This window comes from Ornithorhynchus anatinus, chromosome Y5 (assembly GCF_004115215.2).
Source record: "Ornithorhynchus anatinus isolate Pmale09 chromosome Y5, mOrnAna1.pri.v4, whole genome shotgun sequence".
Taxonomy (NCBI): Eukaryota; Metazoa; Chordata; class Mammalia; order Monotremata; family Ornithorhynchidae; genus Ornithorhynchus; species Ornithorhynchus anatinus.
In genome coordinates, this window is record NC_053179.1 from 1,768,146 (window position 1) to 1,782,583 (window position 14,438).

The 14,438-nt window shown below is 46.4% G+C and overlaps 1 protein-coding gene across 5 annotated transcripts in view; it reads right to left on the minus strand.

Moving 5' to 3' along the window:
- The window catches only part of LOC114808771 (MHC class II regulatory factor RFX1), a 65,112-nt gene that overhangs the window by 7,096 nt on the left and 43,578 nt on the right, over positions 1-14,438 (minus strand). The gene's annotated exons all lie outside the window — the stretch shown is intronic.

Here is a 14,438-nt window from a genome sequence, read left to right on the forward strand (position 1 = left end):
ACATTCCCCCCTCCTTACCTCCCTCCGTGCACTGAGGACTTGGGTCTGCAAAAGTAAGGAATCCCCAATCTCCACCCCTCTGCACTCAGGACTCAGACCCCATCCCAAGAAGAGGAATGGTGAGATTTACCCTAAGGGGATAAGGAGGGTCAACATCACCCAGCAACAACTAAGGATTTGAGGGGACTGGCTCATTCGCTCCAGGCTCTAATGGTTCACCAAAGACAGCTCAGAACTTGTGAAGTCCCCACAGCTGGAAGATGCTGAGTCACTCCCTAAAAAAGGAATTAGCCACAGCCCACTGGGTCTAAAGATCAGCAGTTGCAGCTCCAGACTTTCCCTCTCTTACGCCCTAGCTCCACCATGATCCTTCAGTCCTGTCCCTCTTGTCTCCCTTCCCCTGTCCCTTGCACCCAGCATCCCTCTTTATCCCCTCCCCAAAGGCTGGCCCTCCTCAGTGTGCTCCCATCCAACCCCTCCCCATCCCATGCGTCATCCCCACTCTTCTCCCCTGCCTCATTCCTGTCATCCAGACTCAGCGCCACCCCTCGTCCCCCTCCTTCCATACTGGTCCCCACCAGCTCATGTCCATTCAATCCCATCCTACTCCTCGCACTATCCCCATCCCACACACTTTCCCCACAGCCCCAGCAAAGTGTGCTCTGTGGAACACCCACTCCATCATGGGGAAGCTTCTCTACATTAGTGACCTGTTGCTGACCCAATCACTGCTCCTCCTCGTCATCATTGAAACTTGCCCTACCTAGATGACACAGTCTCCCCTGCTGTTCTCTCCGGAGGGGGCTTCAGCTTTCATTCATTCAGTCAGTCATATTTATTGGGCTCTTACTGTGTGCATAGCACTGTATTAAGTGCTTGTGAGAATGCAACACAACAGTAGTCAGACACATCCCCTGTCCACAACCAGCTCACTGTCTAGAGGAACAGGAACCAATACAAATATATTTATTATACATATATACCTAAGTGTTTTGGGGCTGGGAGGGGAGAAAAACAAAGGGAGCAACTCAAGATGACACAGAAGGGAGTGGGAGAAGAGGAAAGTGGGTCTTGGTCTGGGAAGGCCTTCCAGAGGAGATATGCCCTCAACAAGGCATTGAAGCGGAGGAACGTAATTGTCTGTCGGAATTGCAGAGGGAGGGCATGGCTCAGTGAAAAAAGCCTGGGCTTGGGAGTCAGAGGTCATGGGTTCGAATCCCGACTCTGCCACTTGGCAGCTGTGTGACTTTGGGCAATAGAAACAGAGAAGGGAGGAGAGGTAGGAGGGGGCAAGGTGATGGAAAGCCTTGAAGCCTAAAGTGAGAAGTTTTTGTTTCATGCAGGGTTGATAGGCAACTACTGGAGGTTTTTAAGGAGGGGGGTGACATGCCCAGAGCATTTCTGCAGGAAGATGAGCCGAGCAGTGGAAAGAAGAATAGACTGGAGCGGGGAAAGACAGGAGGAAGGGAGATCAGAGAGAAGGCTGATACAATAATCCAGCCGGGATATTATGAGAGCCTGTACCAGTAAGATAGCTGTTTGGATGAAGATGAAAGGGCAGATCTTGGCGATACTATAAAGGTGATATTGGCAGCCTTGGTGATGGATAGGATATGTGGGGTGAATTTCATTCATTCAATAGTATTTATTGAGCGCTTGAACAATGCAAGAACAATGCATTGTTTTTGCAAGAACATTGTTCTTGTAAGAACAAGAGTGCAAGAACAATGGCAATAAATAAAATCAAGGGGAAGAACATCTCATTAAAGCAATAGCAAATAGATAGAATCAGGGTGATGTACATCTCATTAACAAAATAAATAGGGTAATGAAGATATATACAATTGAGCGGACAAGTACAGTGTTGAGGGGGGAGAAGAGGGTTTAGCTGCGGAGAGGTGAAGGGCGGGTAGAGGGAGCAGAGGGAAAAGGACAGCTCAGTCTGGGAAGGCATCTTGGAGGAGGTGAGCTTTAAGTAGGGTGAGCTTTAAGTAGGGTTTTGAAGAGGGGAAGAGAATTAGTTTGGGGGAGGTAAGGAGGGAGGGCGTTCCTGGATCACGGGAGGACGTGGCCCAGGGGTCGACGGCGGGGTAGGTGAGAGTGAGGGACGGTGAGGAGTTGGGTGGCAGAGGTGCAGGGTCGGCAGTAGAAAGAGAGAAGGGAGGAGAGGTAGGAAGGGGCAAGGTGATGGAGAGCCTTGAAGCCTAGAGTGAGAAGTTTTGGTTTCATGCGGAGGTTGATAGGCAACAACTGGAGGTTTTTAAGAAGGGGAGTGACTTGCCCAGAGCGTTTCTGCAGGAAGACGAGCTGGGCAGCGGAATGAAGAATAGACTGGAGTGGGGAGACAGAGGAGGAAGAGAGATCAGAGAAAAGGCTGACACAGTAATCTAGCCGGGATATTACGAGAGCCTGTAGCAGTGAGGTAGCCGTTACGGTGGAGAGGAAAGGGCAGATCTTGGCGATATTATAAAGGTGAGACTGGCAGGTTTTGGTAACTGATTGGATATGTGGGGTGAACGAGAGAGCCGAGTCAAAGATGACACCGAGGTTGTGGGCCTGGGAGACGGGAAGGATGGTCGTACCATCCACGGTGATAGGGAAGTCAAGGAGAGGACTGGGTTTGGGAGGGAAGACAAGGAGCTCAGTTTTGGTCATGTTGAGTTTTAGGTGGCGGGCAGACATCCAGGTAAAGACGTCCTGGAGGCAGGAGGAGATACGAGCCTGAAGGGAGGGGGAGAGGACGGGGCAGAGATGTAGATCTGGGTTTCATCTGCATAGAGATGATAGTTGAAGCTTTGGGAGCGGATGAGTTCATTGAGGGATTGAGTGTAGATGGAGAACAGAAGAGGGCAAAAACTGACCCCTGAGGAACTCCAACAGTTAGAAGATGGGATGGGGAGGAGAAGCCTGTGAAGGAGACTGAGAATAACCGGCCAGAGAGATAAGAGGAGAACCAGGAGAGGACGGAGTCCGTGAAGCCAAGGTGAGATAAGGTGTGGAGGAGAAGGGGATGATGGACAGTGTCAAAGGCAGCTGAGAGGTCAAGGAGGATTAAAATAGAGTAGGAGCCATTGGATTTGGCAAGAAGGAGGTCATGGGTGACCTTAGAGAGAGGAGTCTCGGTAGAGTGGAAGGGATGGAAGCCAGATTGGAGGGGGTCGAGGAGACAATGGGAGTTAAGGAATTCTAAGCAGCGAGTGCAGATGACTCGTTCTGGGATCTTGAAAAGGAAGGGTAGTAGGGAGATAGGGCAGAAACTGGAAGGGGAAGTGGGGTCGAGAGAGGGTTTTTTTAGGATGGGGGAGACATGGGCATGTTTGAAGGCAGAAGGGAAGAAGCCATTGGAGAGTGAGTGGTTAAGGATAGAAGTTAAGGAGGGGAGGAAGGCAGGGGCGATGGTTTTTATAAGGTGAGCGGGTATGGGGTCCGAGGCACAGGTGGAAGGGGTGGCACTTGCAAGGAGGGAGGAGATCTCTTCTGAGAATACTGCAGGGAAAGATGGGAAAGTAGGAGAGACGGTTCGGGGGGGTGGCAAGAGGGGGAGGGTGACTTTGGGGAGCTCAGACCTGATTGTGTTAATTTTTGTGATGAAGTAGGTGGCCAGATCATTGGGGGTGAGGGATGGGGGAGGGGGAGGAACAGGGGGCCTAAGAAGAGAGTTAAAGGTCCGGATTGGAAGTGGTAAGCGACAGGAGACAGGTAGGTCAGCAAGGAGGCTGATATAGTAATAAAGGTGGGGGTGGGATTGGATTAGTGATTGGATTAAATTGGTAGCAGTTTGGATGGACAGGAAGGGGCAGATTTTAGCAATGTTGTGGGCTGGACTTTATAGGATTTAACAATGGATTGAATGTGTGGGCTGAATGAGAGCGGAGTCAAGGACAATGCTTCAGGGATAATGACAGGGTTATGGGTTTGTGAGGCAGGAAGGATGTTGGTGCCATTGACAGTGATGGGAAATTCAAGGGGAAGACAGGGTTTGGATGGTAAGATAAGGAGTCATGTTTGAATATGTTAAATTTGAAGTGATGGCAGGACATCCAAGTAGAAATGTCCTGAAGGCAAAAGGAAATGCAAGACTGCAGAAAGGGAAAGCATTAGAGCTGGGGAAGTAGATTTGAGAATCATCCCAAAGAAGTGTTCGTTGTAGCCATGGTAGGGAATGTGTTTTCCAAGGGAGTGGGTGTAAAGGAGAATTGAAGGGGACCCAGAACTGAACCTTGAGGGACACCCATAATTAGGGGGCAGGAGGCAGAGGAGGAGCCTAAAGAGACTGAGAACGAGCAACCAGGGAGATAGGATGAGAACTGAGAGAGTACAATGTCAATGAAGCAGAAGCTGTATAATGTTTCCAGGAGAAGGGGTGGCTGAAAGTGTTGAAGGTAGCTGAGAGGACGAGAAGGAGTAGAGGTCACTGATTTTGGCAAGACGGACCTTTGAGCGGGTAGTTTCTGTATAGTGAATGGGACGGAAGCCATATTGGAGAGGGTCAAGAAGAAAATTAGAGGAGAGGAACTTGAGACCGTGGGTGTAGACAAGTCACTCAAGGAGTTTGGAGAGGAATGGTAAGAGGAAAATGGGGCAATAAATGGATGGAGCCATATTGTCAAGGAAGGATTTTTTATGATAGGTGAGTCCTGAGCATGTTTGAAAGAGGAGGGGAAAATCCCAATGGAGAGTGAAGAGTTGAAGAGGGTATTCACAGAGGGAAGAAGAGAGAGAGCGAGTGTTTGATAAGGGGTGGAGGGATGAAATAGTGAGCACGGATGGAGGATCTGGATTTTAAGAGAAAGCCGGAGACCTGCTCTAGAGATACTCTGGAAGCGATGGAAGAGTTGCAAAATGGGCAACAGAAGGGATGGATTGGAGAGGAATAGGGGGATGGTTTAGGGAGACCACGCTCAAACATATTTCATTCTGATGCCTGGATCATTTTTCTAAAAAAATCCAATCCATGTCTTTCCACTTCTCTACCCTAAGTGGTTGCCCACCCATGTCCACAGAAAATGAATCTCTTTATCACTGGCTTTAAAGCATTCACTCATCTCTCCCACTCATACCTTACCTCTTTGATTTCCTACAACAGTCCAGACCAAACTTTTCCCTTCTGTAATGCCACCTACCTGCTATTCCTTGATCCCACTTATCCTGAAGTCAACTGCTTGCCCATATCCCTCAGCTGGCATGTAACTTCCACCCCCTCCACTGTGATAGACCACGTCTTTCCTCTCCTTCAAAAACCCTCCTACAATGACATCTCCTTCAAGAAATCTTCCCTCATCTCCCCTTCTTCCTCACCCTTCTGCATCATCTATTCACTTGGATTTGTACCCTTTAAGTATTTAATACTCTATCTTCAGCCCCAAGGCAGTTATGTGCATATCCACATATTTTTAATATCTGTCTCCCCTTCTAGGCTGTAAGCTCCTAGTGGGAAGGAAATGTATGTATCAATCTCTGTTGTTTTGTACCACCGCCCAAGTGGTTAGTATAGTGCTCTACACACAGTAAGGACTCAGTAAGCATCATTGATTAAAAAAATAGAATCTGTTTGTAAACAGATTCTGCGACCAAAGGTCAGCCTGGGGATATTGAAATTGGTAGTTGATTTCCCTTGCTATGAACCATTCTAGGACCATTCATTCTCATTACACTATTTTGGAAATTCTGCAAGAGACTAGGTGGGGGAGAGAGGAAACTCCAGAAATGTGGAAATCTCTTCCTAGTATTCTGCTCTCTAGAAAGGACTTTGTGTTGTACTGAGGTCTCTTCAGTAATTTTCTTAGGTCACCAGTTTCTCCTTTTGTGAAGTGAAAAGGTTGGGAGTCCCAGATAAGCAAATCTCATTCTTTTACATATTAAGCAGTTCAACCTCCTCTGCTATCAAAAAACCACTCCATCAGTCAAATAGGTTGGTCACAGGAAACTCAAAACAGTATATTCTCTCCTTAACCCTTTACTTGCCAGGAAATGCATTCTTTGGTATCAAGAAGTCAATCAAAATCAATCATATTTACTGAGTGCTTACTCTAGACCATCAGCCTGTTGTTGGGTAGGGATTGTCTCTATCTGTTGCCGAACTGTACTTTCCAAGTGCTCAGTACAGAGCTCTGCACAAAGTAAGTGCTCAATAAATGAGACTGAATGAATGAACTCTAGGCAGAGCATAGTACTGTATGCTGTGAGTACAACATAACAGGATTAGTAGATACATTTCCTGCCCACAAGGAGCTTACAGTTTAGAGTCACTTGAGCCTCTTCCAAATGCAGATAGAAAGGTCACAATTCTAACTTGTTTTTTAGTAAGTTGATATTTAATCAGTTAGTCAGAAACAGTTTTAAAAATCACTTTCCCCTACCTCTACTAGGTTTCCCTTTTCCAGGATCACTTCTGCTTTCCCCCAAACATCCTGGTATTCTCTTTTTTGCCATCCCCATCATCCTTTCTCAGGGAATTCCAGGTTCTATTTCAAACCCTACCATCTCTACGCAGATGACACGCAGATCTACATCTCCGCCCCGTCCTCTCCCCCTCCCTTCAGGCTCGCATCTCCTCCTGCCTCCGGGACGTCTCCACCTGGATGTCGGCCCGCCACCTAAAACTCAACATGAGCAAGACTGAGCTCCTCATCTTCCCTCCCAAGCCCGGTCCGCTCCCAGACTTCTCCATCACCGTGGATGGCACGACCATCCTTCCCATCCCGCAGGCCCGCAATCTCGGTGTCATCCTTGACTCGTCCCTCTCGTTCACCCCACACATCCTATCCGTTACCAAGACCTGCCGGTTTCACCTCTACAATATCGCCAAGATCCGCCCTTTCCTCTCCACCCAAATGGCTACCTTACTATTACGGGCTCTCGTTATATCCCGGCTAGACTACTGTGTCAGCCTTCTCTCTGACCTCCCTTCCTCCTCTCTCGCCCCGCTCCGGTCTATTCTTCACTCCGCTGCCCGGCTCATCTTCCTGCAGAAACGATCTGGGCATGTCACTCCCCTTCTTAAACAACTCCGGTGGTTGCCTATCGACCTCCGCTCCAAACAAAAACTCCTCACTCTAGGCTTCAAGGCTCTCCATCACCCTGCCCCTTCCTACCTCTCCTCCCTTCTCTCTTTCTACCGCCCACCCCGCACGCTCCGCTCCTCTGCCGCCCACCTCCTCACCGTCCCTCGGTCTCGCCTATCCCGCCGTCGACCCCTGGGTCACGTCCTCCCGCGGTCCTGGAACGCCCTCCCTCCTCACCTCCGCCAAACTGATTCTCTTTCCCTCTTCAAAACCTTACTTAAAAATCACCTCCTCCAAGAGGCCTTCCCAGACTGAGCTCCTCTTCCCCCTCTACTCCCTCTGCCATCCCCCCTTTACCTCTCCGCAGCTAAAGCCTCATTTTCCCCTTTTCCCTCTGCTCCTCCACCTCTCCCTTCCCATCTCCACAGCACTGTACTCGTCCGCTCAACTGTATATATTTTCGTTACCCTATTTATTTTGTTAATGAATTGTACATCGCCTTGATTCTATTTAGTTGCCATTGTTTTTACGAGATGTTCTTCCCCTTGACGCTGTTTAGTGCCATTGTTCTTGTCTGTCCGTCTCCCCCGATTAGACTGTAAGCCCGTCAAACGACAGGGACTGTCTCTATCTGTTGCCGACCTGTTCATCCCAAGCGCTTAGTACAGTGCTCTGCACATAGTAAGCGCTCAATAAATACTATTGAATGAATGAATTGAATGAATGAACCCTTCTGGATACTTTCTTCAGTATTTCCAAAAAGTACTAGCAATAACTACAATAGCAGTACTAAGCTCTAGGGAAGCTCATTCATTCAATCAGATTTATTGAATGCTTACTGTGTGCAGAGCACTGTACTAAGTGCTTGGAAAGTACAAAGAATAAGCCCACTTTCCCAGACTAAGCCCCATTTTCCTCAGATACCGCTCCCTTCCTCATACCTCGACTACCATCCTTTGCTCTTTCCCACCAGTCCCACAGGACTTATGTGTATATATATATGTATATATCAAAAATTCTATTTAATTAAATTGACGCCTGTTTACTTGTATTGATGTTTGTCTCTCCCTTTCTAGACTGTAAGCCCTATGTGGGCAGGGACTGTTTCCCTTAATTGCTGAAATGTACTTTCCAAGAACTTAGTAGAGTGCTCTGCACATAGAAAGCACTCAGTAAATACGACTGAATCAATGAATGGATGAATGAATGAAAGCAGAATGATCAGGTTGGCAACTGTCCCTGCCCCACATCAGATTCACAGTTTAAGGATGAGGGAGAATAATGAAATGCCCATTTTAGAGGTGACAAACTGAGGCTCAGAGAAGTTAAATGACATGCCCAAGTTTAACAGCAGGCAAATGGTGAATCTGGGATTAGAACTCAGGTCTTCTCACTCCTAAGGCGGTTCTCTTTCCAGTAGGCTATATGCTTCTCATGACAAATCAACTAATTAATAATAATAATAATTATTATTATAATGTTGGTACTTGTTAATTGCTTACTATGTGCAGAGCAGTGTTCTAAGCGCTGGGGGATACAAGGTGCTCAGGTTGGGGCTCATGGTTTTATTCCCCATTTAACAGATGAGGTAACTGAGGCACAGAGAGGTTAAATGACTAGCCCATGGTCACACAGCTGACTTCCTACCTCTCCTCCCTTCTCTCTTTCTACTGCCCATCCCGCATGCTCCACTCCTCTGCTGCCCACCTCTTCACCATCCCTCGGTCTCGCCTATCCTGCCGTCGACCCCTGGGCTACGTCCTCCCGTGGTCCTGGAATGCCCTCCCTCCTCACCTCCGTCAATTTAATTATCTTCCCCTCTTCAAATCCCTACTTAAAGCTCACCTCCTCCAAGAGGCCTTCCCAAACTGAGCTCCCCCCTTTTTCCCTCTGCTCCCTCTACTCTCCCCTTCATCTCTTCGCAGCTAAACCCTCTTCTCCCCGCTTTTCCTCTCCTCCTCCCCCTCTACCTTCCCATTCCCTCAGCACGGTACTCGTCCGCTCAACTGTATATATTTTCATTACTCTATTTATTTTGTTAATGAAATGTACATCGCCTTGATTCTATTTAGTTGCCATTGTTTTTACGAGATGTTCTTCCCCTTGACTCTATTTATTGCCATTGTTCTTGTCTGTCTTTCTCCCCCGATTAGACTGTAAGCCCATCAAATGGCAGGGACTGTCTCTATCTGTTGCTGACTTGTTCATTCCAAGCGCTTACTACAGTGCTCTGCACATAGTAAGTGCTCAATAAATATTATTGAATGAATGAAGTGGCAGAGTCGGGATTCACACGATTCACACACAATAATTCACACGATTGCTTTCACCAATGAGCCTTGTTCTTCATTCCATTCACTCCTTAGATCCCTATTCAAGAACCCACAGTCGTTGTCCATCCACTTCCGCATCATTCAGAAACTCCCAAACACTCGCTTTAAAGCATAAAGTCACCTAGACCCGTACTATCTTTCGTCACTGAACTCCTACTACAATCCAGCCCATACACATCACTCAGCTACTGTAACAATCTCACTGTACCTTGATCTCATCTACCTCACTGATCACACATTCCCTTCTTCTGTCTCTAACCTGCAATTCCCTTCCCTTTATATCTAGCAGTCCACCACTCTCCCTAGTTTCCCTACTTAGAGCCTTGTTAAAATCATATGTCCTTCAAGAGGCTGTCCCAGACCTAAGCCCTTTATTTCCATGTCTGCTTTTTCCTCTGCATTGACTATGCACTTATCTCAGCATCACTTAAGGATTTTGACACTCCTCCTGCCTTCAGAGTACTTATGGAAACAGGAAAACAGTGGAGTATAAGGACATTAATTTGCATAAGTGCTATGAGTTTTGGGTTAGTATGAAGTGTGTAAGGGGTACACACCAAATGCACAGCTAATGGTGAGGGGAGAGTAGCTAAGGGAAAAGGGAGCTAGTCAATGAAGTCCTCTTGAAGGAGATGTGATTATAGGCAAGTATACAAGGTAAATGGTGGTATTGTCTATGGTGATACGAAACTCACAGGAGGTCAGGGTTTGGGTAGAAAATGAAGAGGTCTGTTCAGACATTACGTTTGAGATGTTGGCAAAACAGCCATGGAAATGCAGGACTGCAAAAATAGATTTGGGAATTTCCCACACAAAGGTGGTAGATGAAGCCAACCAAGTGAATGAGTTCTCCAAGAGAGTAAGTGTGGATGGAGAATTTAAGGGGACCTAGGTCTGAGCCTTAAGGGACTCCAAACCGTACCTGGACAGCATCTGGCCTGATTAATTTGTATTCAATAGTATTTATTGAGCACTTACTATGTGCAGAGCACTGTACTAAGCGCTTGGGATGAACAAGTCGGCAACAGATAGAGACAGTCCCTGCCGTTTGACGGGCTTGCAGTCTAATCGGGGGAGACAGACAGACAAGAACAATGGCAATAAATAGAGTCAAGGGGAAGAACATCTCGTAAAAACAATGGCAACTAAATAGAATCAAGGCAAAATACATTTCATTAACAAAATAAATAGGGTAATGAAAATATATACAGTTGAGCAGACGAGTACAGTGCTGAGGGGATGGGAAGGGAGAGGGGGAGAAGCAGAGGGAAATGGGGGGAAAAGAGGGTTAAGCTGCGGAGAGGTGAAGGGGGGGTGGTAGAGGGAGTAGGGGAGAAGAGGAGCTCAGTCTGGAAGGCCTCTTGGAGGAGGTGAGTTTTAAGTAGTGTTTTGAAGAGGGGAAGAGAATTAGTTTGGCGGAGGTGAGGAGGCAAGGCGTTCCAGGACCGCGGGAGGACGTGGCCCAGGGGTCGACAGCAAGATAGGTGAGACCGAGGGACAGTGAGGAGGTGGGCGGCAGAGGAGCGGAGCGTGCGGGGTGGGCTGTAGAAAGAGAGAAGGGAGGAGAGGTAGGAAGGGGCAAGGTGATGGAGAGCCTTGAAGCCTAGAGTGAGGAGTTTTTGTTTGGAGTGGAGGTTGACAGGCAACCACTGGAGTTGTTTAAGAAGGGGAGTGACATGTCCAGATCGTTTCTGCAGGAAGATGAGCTGGGCAGCGGAGTGAAGAATAGACTTGAGCGGGGCGAGAGAGGAGGAAGGGAGATCAGAGAGAAATTTGTATCTATTCCATTGCTTAGAATTGTGTTTGACACTTAGCTCAACAAATACTATTTAAAAAAAAAGGACTCCCACAATGAATTAGGGTGCAAATCCAAGTGCAAGGGCAACATAGTAGGGAGCGGGAGAAAAGGAAATGAGGGCTTTTTCAGAGAATATCTCTGGAGGAGATGTGCCTTCAATAAGGCTTTGAAGGTGGGAAAAATAATTGCCTGACATATATGCTGTGTCATCTCATTTCACTTCTCTGTGCCTCTGTTACCTAAGCCGTAAAATGGGGATTAAAACTGTGAGTCCCTTGTAGGATAACTGATTATACTGTATTTACCCCAGCACTTAGAACAGTGCACAGTAAGGGCTTAAAAAATACCATAACGATAATAATAATATGAAGAGGGAGGGCACTCCAGAACAGAAGGAGGATATGGGCAAGAGGTCAAGAGTGGGATAGACGAGATCACAATACAATGAGAACATTGGCATTAAATGAGCCAGCCAAGTGGACTGGCTGAGTTGTATTAGGAGCATAGTGAGGTGAAGTAGGAGGGGGCAAGGTGACTGAGGGCTTTAAAGCCAAAGGTGAGAAGTTTTTGTTTGATGCATAGGTGGATGGGTAATCAAGGTTCTTGAGGAGTGGGGAAATATCGTATAAACGTTTTGTAGAAAAATGATCAGGGCAGCTGAGTGAAGTATGGGCTGGAGTGGGGAAAGACAGGAGGTAGGGAGGTCAGCAAGGAGACTGATAAAGTAATCAAGGCAGGATACGATAAGTGATTGGCTTAACATGGCAGCAATTGGGATGGAAAGGGAGGGGCAGATTTTAGTGATGTTGTGAAGGTGGAACTGACAGAATTTAGTTATAGACTGAATACGTGGGTTGAATGAGAGAGATGGGTTAACGATAATCCCAAGGTTATGGAAATGTGAGACAGGAAGGATAGCAGGGCTGCCTACAGTGATGGGAATATCAAGGGGAGGACAAGTTTTTGGTGAGGCAACAGGCCTCCTGTTTTGGACTTCTTAGCCTTGAGGTGTCCTAAAGGCAGGAGCAAATGCAAGATCGGAGAGAGGAAAAAAGACTAGGGATGAAGATGTAGATATTTCTAGGAGGAAGGGATGGTTGACAGAGTCAAAGGTAGCTCAGACACTGGGAAGGATCAGGTTGGAGTAGAGGCCAATGGATTTGGCTGGAAGGAAATCACTGGAGACCTTAGAAGGGACCATTTTGAGAAGTGACGTGCATCACATGGCTCATTACCTTGTTTCCTCCCACTTGTATCACCTATGCATTTGGATCTGTTCCCTTTAAGGAACCAATATCCAATCCACCCACTTCCAAACAACACTTAGATACATATTCTTATAGCTTACTATTTTCCAATATCGTAATTATTTTAATGCCTGCCTCCCCCTCTAAACTGTTCATTCCTGTAGGCACGGATCTGGTCTATGAACTCTAATTTTTGTTCTTTTGCAAGCCCTTAGAATGGAGTTCTGCACACACTAAAAGCTCAGTGAATACCACTCACTGATTGGTTATGCTCTATATCCTCATGTCCATACTGAGACCACATTACCAAGAATTCAGGATTCAAAAATAACTCTGAGTACAGAGTTACAATCCCAACGCAGTGACTGTGGAACTCCAGCAGCTGCTACACGCTTTAGGGAGCCATAAATTTAAATCCCAAGTTGGAGACAGTGACCAAGATTTTCTACTTTTCATAATCTCCTTGCATCAACATAGAAGATTTAAAATCCTATAGTTTGAGATGGGAATGCTTCCTGACTCAGACGAGCACTTTTCCTATCCCTCCTTGACTATTTAATCTGCCTCCATACTGACCTCTTCACCTCCCATCTCTCCCAACTCCAGTTCATACTTCACTCTGCTGTCTGGATCATTATGCTACAGAAACATTCAGTTCATGTTTTCCCACTCCTCAAGAACCTCCAGTGGTTGCCCATTCACCTGTATATATGGGTATATATCTGTAATTCTATTTATTTATATTGATGCCTGTTTACTTGTTTTGATGTCTCTCTTCCCCCCTTTAGTCTGTGAGCCTGTTGTTGGGCAGGAATTGACTCTGTTGCTGAACTGCACATTCCAAGCTCTTAGTACAGTGATCTGCCCACAGTAAGCACTCAATAAATACGATTTAATGAATGAATACAATTGAATGAATGAATGAATGAATCCAGCTCTACATCAACCAGAAACTCCCTACCATTGGCTTTAAAGAACTTGCTCCATTTTACCTCACCTCATTAATCTCTACTTCAGCCCAGCTCACATAACCTACTCTTCTAGCGTCTGTTTACTCACTGTGCCTTAATCTTATCTATTTTGTCCCAGGCCCATTTCCCATTGGCTTTAAAGCACTTAATCACCTTAGCCCCCACCCACCTCACCTCACTACTCTCCTATCCAGCCTGCACACTTTGCTCCTCTAATGCTAACCTTCTCACTGTTCTTCAAGCTTGTCTATCTTGCCCCCAGCCTCTTGACCATGCTCTGCCTCTAGCTTAGAACACTCTTCCTCCTCATATCCGACAGACAATTACTCTCCCTACCTTCAAAGTACTATTGAAGGCCCATCTCTCCCAAGAGGCCTTCTATGACTAAGCCCTCCTTTCCTCTTCTGCCACTTCCTCTGCGTCACTCTGACTTGCTCACGTATTTATCGCCCCTCCCAGTCCCACAGCACTTATGTACATATCTGTAATTTATTTAGTTAATATGGACTGTAAGCTCATTGTAGGCAGGGACTGTGTCTATTTACTGTCATACTATATTCTGCCATGTGCTTAGTTCAGTGCTCTGCATAAAGTAAACACGCGATAACTATGATTGACTGACAGCCTGACATTCCCCCCCAAGCCTGGAACTTCCTCCCCATCTGTATATACCAGACCACCACTCTCTCCACCTTCAAAGCATTGTTATGGTTATACCTCCCCCAAGGGACCTTCCCTGATTAAGCCATTTTTTCCCCTGGCTTCCTCTCCCTCTGAATTATCTATGCACTTGGATTTGTGACCTTTGGACATTTGATATTTGTCCCACTCCTAGCTCTATAGAATTTATGTATATATCTTTAAAGTATGCATTATTTGTTTTTATTTATATTAATGTCTATCTCCCCATCTAAACTGTAAGCTCAATATGGGCATGAAACATGTCCTCTGATTCTGCTGTATTTACTCTCCCATTAATAATAATAATAACAATAATAAGAATAATTGTGGTATTATTTAGGGGCTTACTATATGCCAGGCACTGTACTAAGTGCTGGGTTGGATCTAAGCAAATTGGGTTGGAC